Genomic DNA, 7,178 nt, shown 5'->3' with positions numbered 1-7,178 from the left:
TGCCATGGCCAAGCAAGTCTATGAATGCAATTGGGCTCCTTCTCGAGTAACCGAAGAACAGTTAAACAATCTTGTAAAAATGGGCGCTTTAGCCAAGAAAGATGTCATCCACTGGAGGGTCCCTGGCCCGGAAAATCCTCCTATACCCAAGGACGGAGAGGTAGTCGTGTTTGCTGATCATCTGGGTCGAGGTTTTAGCCCTCCCGGTTCGAATTTTTTCCGAGATGTACTAGCCAATTTTCAGCTGCGCCCTCAAGACATCGGTCCCAATTCTGTGACCAACATCTGCCACTTCCAAGTCTTCTGTGAGGCTTATCTGCAAGAGGAACCTACAGTCGAACTGTTTAGGGATTTCTTTCACTTAAACCGTCGCACAGAGTTCACGGATGGACCCAATACGGAATTGGGTGGAATGGCGGTTCAGAAAAGGAAGGAAGTTACTTTCCCTCACCCCAAGCTCCACAGTCACCCCAAAGAGTGGAACCAGACCTGGTTTTATTGCAAGGATACATCTCCACCTGAAGAAAACCCCCTGCCGGGTTACCACCCTGAACGTCTTAGCAATACACATCCTTTTCCTCAGAGGTTGACTGCAAAAGAAAGGGCCAACTATGCTCCTCAACTATCCAAGCTTAGAGCCTTCATGGCGAACGGTTTGACAGGAGTTGATCTTGCTCGTTGCTGGATAAGCTGGAGTATTCTGCCCTTAAGCCGGCGCTCCGGTTTGATGTGCGAATACACGGGGAGTTTGAAGGATGCTCAACGACATATTGACATTCAGCTTACAGATGCGGAAGTTACTGAAGCTGTAAAGAAAATGCTGAACGAACCGGAGGCTGTCTGTGCTCAAACCGGACTACTCCCTTTCTGCACTTTCAACAAACCGCCAGCTGTAAGAATCATATAATCTTTTTATCTTAAGTTGCTTCTGTCCAAATATTCTCTGAAAATGTGATTATTTTCTGACAGGGTAATGATCCGTTCTGGAACAAGAAACCACAAGAAAAACCGGCAAAGCCGCAAGACAAACCGGCTAAGCCACTTCGCCCAAAGACCAAGGTTGTTAAAAAACCTGGCAAGAAAAGGACCACTGCATCTTCCGAACTACCAGCTGATGACGATGTGGGTAACCCGGAATCAGAGGTAGAACTTGACTCTCTTGGTTCATTTTTCGTACACCTCATTGACAATGATTATTATCAGGACGACGCTGAAGGCAGTCACGCTGATGATGTAGAGGTAACCATTCTTTCCTCCGATTCAGATCCTGTGCCAACATCAAAAATCCGTCGAGCAAACCGGAAAGTAAAATTTTCTCACCCCCTTGCTTACTTGGACCCAAACTTTCTTTTGAAGACACAGCAGCATGAGGCTCGCCGCACAACCCGGCACAGCGGCCAGGTAGTTACCTCCGCCGGTTTACCGAACAGCCCGGTTCGGAAACGCCGATCAGAGGTCTCTTATCCCCTTGACACTTCATGCCCCAAAGCAGGTTGTTTCCGCCAGCCTCTTAATCCGCCTGATTCAAATTATCAGGCACTTCTCACTCATCTTCTGGCGAGTCGTCGGCCACAAAACTTCCACCCCTCAAAACAGTTATTGGGTGAGCGATATATTTGTTTTTATCCTTAATCTGTTATTTTTATATACTGTACTGATCCTTATGTTTATTTTCCTCAGTGCCAAGCCCAGACCCAGCAAGAAGGCTCGGTTGAATAAACCGACTGATGATAATGCAGAAGTTGAACCGGAAAAAACTCCAGATCTTGAAGCGACCGATGCTGACGCCATACTTAATGACCCACCACCTCAAGACCATAACTTCGTTGCTGAGCAGGTAGAAGTTGACACCACAAGCCATGCTGACCAGCCAACCAGCCCTGCCCGAACTGATGACAAACCGACAAGTCCGATTAAAAATACTGACAAACCGCCAACCCCAGTAACAGCTGCTGATGACAAAGATGATGATATTATGATTACTGGCACTGGCCATACCGCTCCTGGCAATCCTGTCGCTTTGTCAAAGCATACTGCCAAAGACAAGCTCACTGCTATTGGCAAAGGCAAATGGAATGCCGATTTGTCAAATTATGCCCATTTGAATGCTCAAGAACTTCACTCAGGCTTCTTGAACCGTCTGTACACCAGCCGTGATTATGAAGCCGGTTTGGTCAATTTGATGAAAGAGCGATATGAGGTAACTCCATAATTGTTCCTCTCTTATATTCAGTTTGCAGCTTATCAACTTCCAGTAGCCCCCAAGTGACGGTTTAGGATACCAATCTAAACCGGGACTTTTAGTAACAATTTCATATTCGCAACAATGCATCTTAACTTCACTGATGTAGCCCCCAAGGGCCGGTTTAACTTTATAAAGATGAACCGGGACTTTGCAGAAGAATTCCCATATCAGCAATTATGAGCAAATACACATTAGCCCTCAAGTGCCAAGTTGAATACTTATATTGTGCTTGGGACTTGTAGAAATTTTTGATAAGGAACAAATACGCATTAGCCCCCAAGTACCAAGGGCATAACTTGTTATGTGCTTGGTACTTCAAATATGTACTGTCAACTCATTATATATCTGTCTCTTTATAGGCTGAGCTGAGCAAGAACGAAAGCCAAACCACTGATCTGCAAGAGAACCTCAAATCCCAGCAAGCCGAAACCTCCAAAGCCAAGGAAGAATTGACCAGCGCTCTAGGCGCTATGGAGAAACTAAAAGACGGCTTCAACAAGGAGCGGGCAGATTGGGAGACTAAAAAATCCGCTTTGATAAAAAGAGCTGAGAACGCAGAAGCGGCTCTTAAACCAGTGGTTGACGAACTGACCGGTGTAAAGCGGCAGATTCATGCCATGACTGCTGCTGTGTTCGGTAAACATCTTTTCCTTAACACTTTCAACATATCTTCCCATGTGTTGTCGGTTTATTGATGTGTACCATGGCGCAGGAACTCGTATTAGCCATCTGGGCTCTGACGTACAGAAGAAATTGAAAGCGGCCTATACTCTGATAGAGCAGTTGTATACCGGTGCGTGGCGGATCATCTATACGGCTTCACACAATAATCCTACTCCCACTTTGATCAAGGATACCTTAGAAAGGTTATCTATGCTTCCCGCCCGGGTAGACGAGCTAAAAAAGTCTACCGCAAGAATGGGCGCTTTGGTCGCACTAACCCGGGCAAAAGCGTGGGTACCTGACTTTGATCCAGTGGAAGCGGCCCAAGGATATCCCAGTTTGAAGGAAGACGGAACAAAATTTGGCAATGATGATCTCCGAATCATAAACCGGGAAGTACGCCCATTGGCTTGTCAACTGGTTGAAGAAGCGGATCTCTCGTATTATCAGGCGAGTTATGATGATAAGAACAGACGGGTTGCTGCACCAATTCCAGAAGCGCAGAATCTTATCCCACCAATCCGCAAGCACACTTATGCCCCTGACATTGAACCGTCCATGCTTATAAGCGATGAAGCTGTATTCCAAGCCCTAATTGGGATCGACTGGGCAACAGTTGACTTCCAGCCACTGGGTAGAGAGGAGGGAGTTGAACCGGCGCGAGACGATCCGCAGCCGTCAGGCCAAGCTGGTAACGAATCATGATCTGGAGGCCGGTTTAGTCTTCTACATGGTGCAACATGTATTTGAGAAAACAATTATCCTTTTGGGCACTGAAACGCCTTGTAATAGGCTAGTTAGAATACTTGGTATTCTATTCCTTCGTGCATATTTATCTGCGGCTGATGCTTGCTTAATCTGACATGCTTAAGATATGATATTCATAATCCATAGCCATTTATTCAAGCTATTCCTGCAGATAAGAAGCTTAAAGCGCCCTGGCGGTTTACCCCCGGGCGGGTCACAATACCCAAATATAGATACATGACCAAGGTTCATAACCAAGGTTGTAAAAGATAACCAAATATGGAAATATATAATACCTGTGACATTTAGGCATAATGTTGGCTGACCAACTCTGTAGTGAGGGCCATAACCCTACTCTGGAGGATAAGTAACTCCTGTTATATGATGCCGGTTTACAATAAAACCGTTCCGGGTTGTGATAAACACCGGTTTATTCCATACTGGTGACTTTGAGTCAAAACCAGACCGGGTTGATAGTCTCCGGATTATAATTTGACCGTGTACTGACAACTTGTAGTTGACAGCCTAACCGGGTTGATAAACACCGGTTTGGAAACATCACAAATCTTATGAAAGCAAAGAAAACTTAGCAGAAGGCAAATAAAAACCGTTGTAGTCGAGGCTTTTCACGGGCTGCCAGGCCCAAAATTCGAGCCTTTTCATGGGCTGCCAGGCCACTGAGTTAAACCATGTTTGCAAAGCCTTTTAAGATGGTCCTCAATCCTTAACCAATCATCGTTTTAACTTGACAAGTTCAGGGTCTTCATTTTAGAGTAACTTGTCAAAGTTCGAAGGGTCATACCAGGTTTACCTGGGCAGAGTGACTTACTTAAATAGGCAGGTTAACCCGGGGTTTTAGGTGTATACACCAGGCTTCCAAGCCATGGCTTGATAGCCTATTACAAGTGTAGATTCTTAGTTCATTTCGACTGCAAAGAATCCCCAAGTAATATTTTGAGTTGTGCTCAGTGGGTGCCTATGTTTGAGTTGTTGTTTTTCAACACTCTCTTTGGCCCCGGATTGATTTGGCTTTGAGCCGATCAAGAGGTGTGACTATGGTTCGGATACGACCAAGCCCCCAAGTGATGCTGTGGCATTGCGCCGATCAAGAGGTGTAGCTATGGTTCGGATACGACCAAGCCCCCAAGTGATGTAATATAAAGCTTTGAGAAGCTAAATCAAGGGGTAAACCGGACGCCGCTTTATAACAGAAGCTCCATGTAACCACACATGATGTAAGAAAACAACAGATACCCCGCTTTAGCTGAGGTTCCGGTTTATTATATTGATCATAATATATACATTGTCATAATATGTACATAAGCAGAGCCTATGGCTCAAGTATAGTAAGGGCCGAAGATGAGCAATATTCCACGGCCGGTTGGTCTCTTCCTCCGATTTACGTGAGTCTTTGCGCTCTCGAACATCGATTAGGTAGTACGACCCGTTGTGTAGATTCTTACTGACCACAAAGGGTCCTTCCCAAGGGGGGTATAGCTTGTGCATATCCGTCTGATCCTGGATGAGTCGAAGCACCAAATCACCTTCTTGAAAGGTTCTGGTTCTAACCCGGTGTCTATGATAACGACGCAGATCTTGCTGATAAATTGCCGAACGGGCTGCCGCCATGTCACGTTCCTCATCTAACAGGTCAAGAGCTTCCTGCCGTGCCTTCTCGTTGTCAGCTTCAACATATGCCGCTACACGAGGTGAGTCATGACGGATGTCACTAGGAAGAACCGCTTCCGCTCCATAAACCATGAAGAACGGTGTGTATCCTGTCGATCTGTTGGGTGTGGTATTGATGCTCCATAACACAGAAGGTAACTCCTCAACCCAACAACCCGGCGTCCGTTGCAAAGGAACCATAAGCCGGGGTTTGATGCCTCTCAAGATCTCTTGATTGGCCCTCTCCGCTTGACCATTGGACTGGGGGTGAGCCACTGATGACACGTCAAGCCGGATGTGCTCACGTTGACAGAACTCCTTCATGGCACCCTTTGACAGATTGGTACCATTGTCTGTTATAATGCTGTGTGGAAAGCCAAACCGGAAGATCACCTTTTTGATGAATTGAACCGCCGTGGCTGCATCACACTTACTAACTGGCTCTGCCTCCACCCACTTCGTGAACTTATCAATCGCCACCAAAAGATGGGTCTTCTTGTCCTTGGACCTCTTGAAAGGCCCAACCATATCCAGCCCCCAAGTTGCAAATGGCCAGGTGATTGGAATCATCCTCAATTCTTGAGCCGGTACATGAGCGCGCCTTGAGAATTTCTGACAGCCATCACATCTTTTGACCAAATCCTCGGCATCAGCATGAGCTGTCAACCAATAGAAACCGTGACGAAACGCCTTGGCCACCAAAGATTTTGAACCGGCGTGGTGACCACAATCTCCTTCGTGGATCTCACGCAAAATTTCACGGCCTTCCTCAGGAGACACACAGCGTTGAAATGCCCCTATCACACTGCAATGATGTAACTCTCCATTGATAATAGTCATCGACTTGGACCGCCGGATTATCTGCCTGGCCAAAGTTTCATCCTCTGGTAACTCGCCCCGGTTCATATACGCCAGATATGGAACCGTCCAATCCGGGATAACATGAAGAGCCGCCACCAACTGAGCCTCCGGATCAGGAACAGCCAAATCCTCTTCACCAGGGAGCTTGACGGACGGATTATGCAAAACATCCAGGAAGACATTAGGTGGAACCGGTTTACGCTGGGAACCCAGGCGGCTTAAAGCGTCCGCCGCTTCATTCTTCCGCCGGTCCACATGATCCACCTGATAACCTTTAAAGTGACCTGCAACAATATCCACCTCACGACGATATGCTGCCATTAGTGGGTCTTTGGTATCCCAAGTGCCGGATACTTCTTGAGCCACCAGATCCGAGTCACCAAAGCACTTAACTCGGCTTAGGTTCATCTCCTTAGCCATCCGAAGACCATGGAGTAAAGCCTCATATTCAGCTGCATTGTTAGTGCAAGGGAACATTAAACGGAGAACATAACAAAACTTATCACCTCGTGGGGAAGTTAATACGACTCCAGCCCCCGAGCCCTCCAATTGCCTGGACCCATCAAAATGAATAGTCCAATAAGTATGATCCGGCTTCTCTTCATGCGCTTGTAGTTCTGTCCAATCATTAATGAAATCCACAAGTGTCTGAGACTTGATCGCCATTCGGGGTATGTATTTCAACCCGTGAGGCCCGAGCTATATAGCCCACTTAGCAATCCGGCCAGTTGCTTCCCTGTTCTGGATTATATCCCCTAAAGGAGCAGAACTGACCACCGTGATGGGATGACCTTGGAAATACTGCTTAAGCTTCCGACTTGCCGTAAAAACCCCATACACCAATTTTTGCCAATGCGGGTACCTCTGCTTGGACTCAATGAGTACCTCACTGATATAGTAAACCGGCCGTTGAACCGGATATTCCTTTCCAGCCTCCTTGCGCTCCACCACAATAGCCACACTAACAGCCCGGGCGTTAGCTGCCACATATAGC

The sequence above is a fragment of the Triticum aestivum genome, chromosome 1D, assembly GCF_018294505.1.
Source record: "Triticum aestivum cultivar Chinese Spring chromosome 1D, IWGSC CS RefSeq v2.1, whole genome shotgun sequence".
Classification (NCBI taxonomy): domain Eukaryota; kingdom Viridiplantae; phylum Streptophyta; class Magnoliopsida; order Poales; family Poaceae; genus Triticum; species Triticum aestivum.
Note: the sequence above shows the minus strand (reverse complement) of the source record.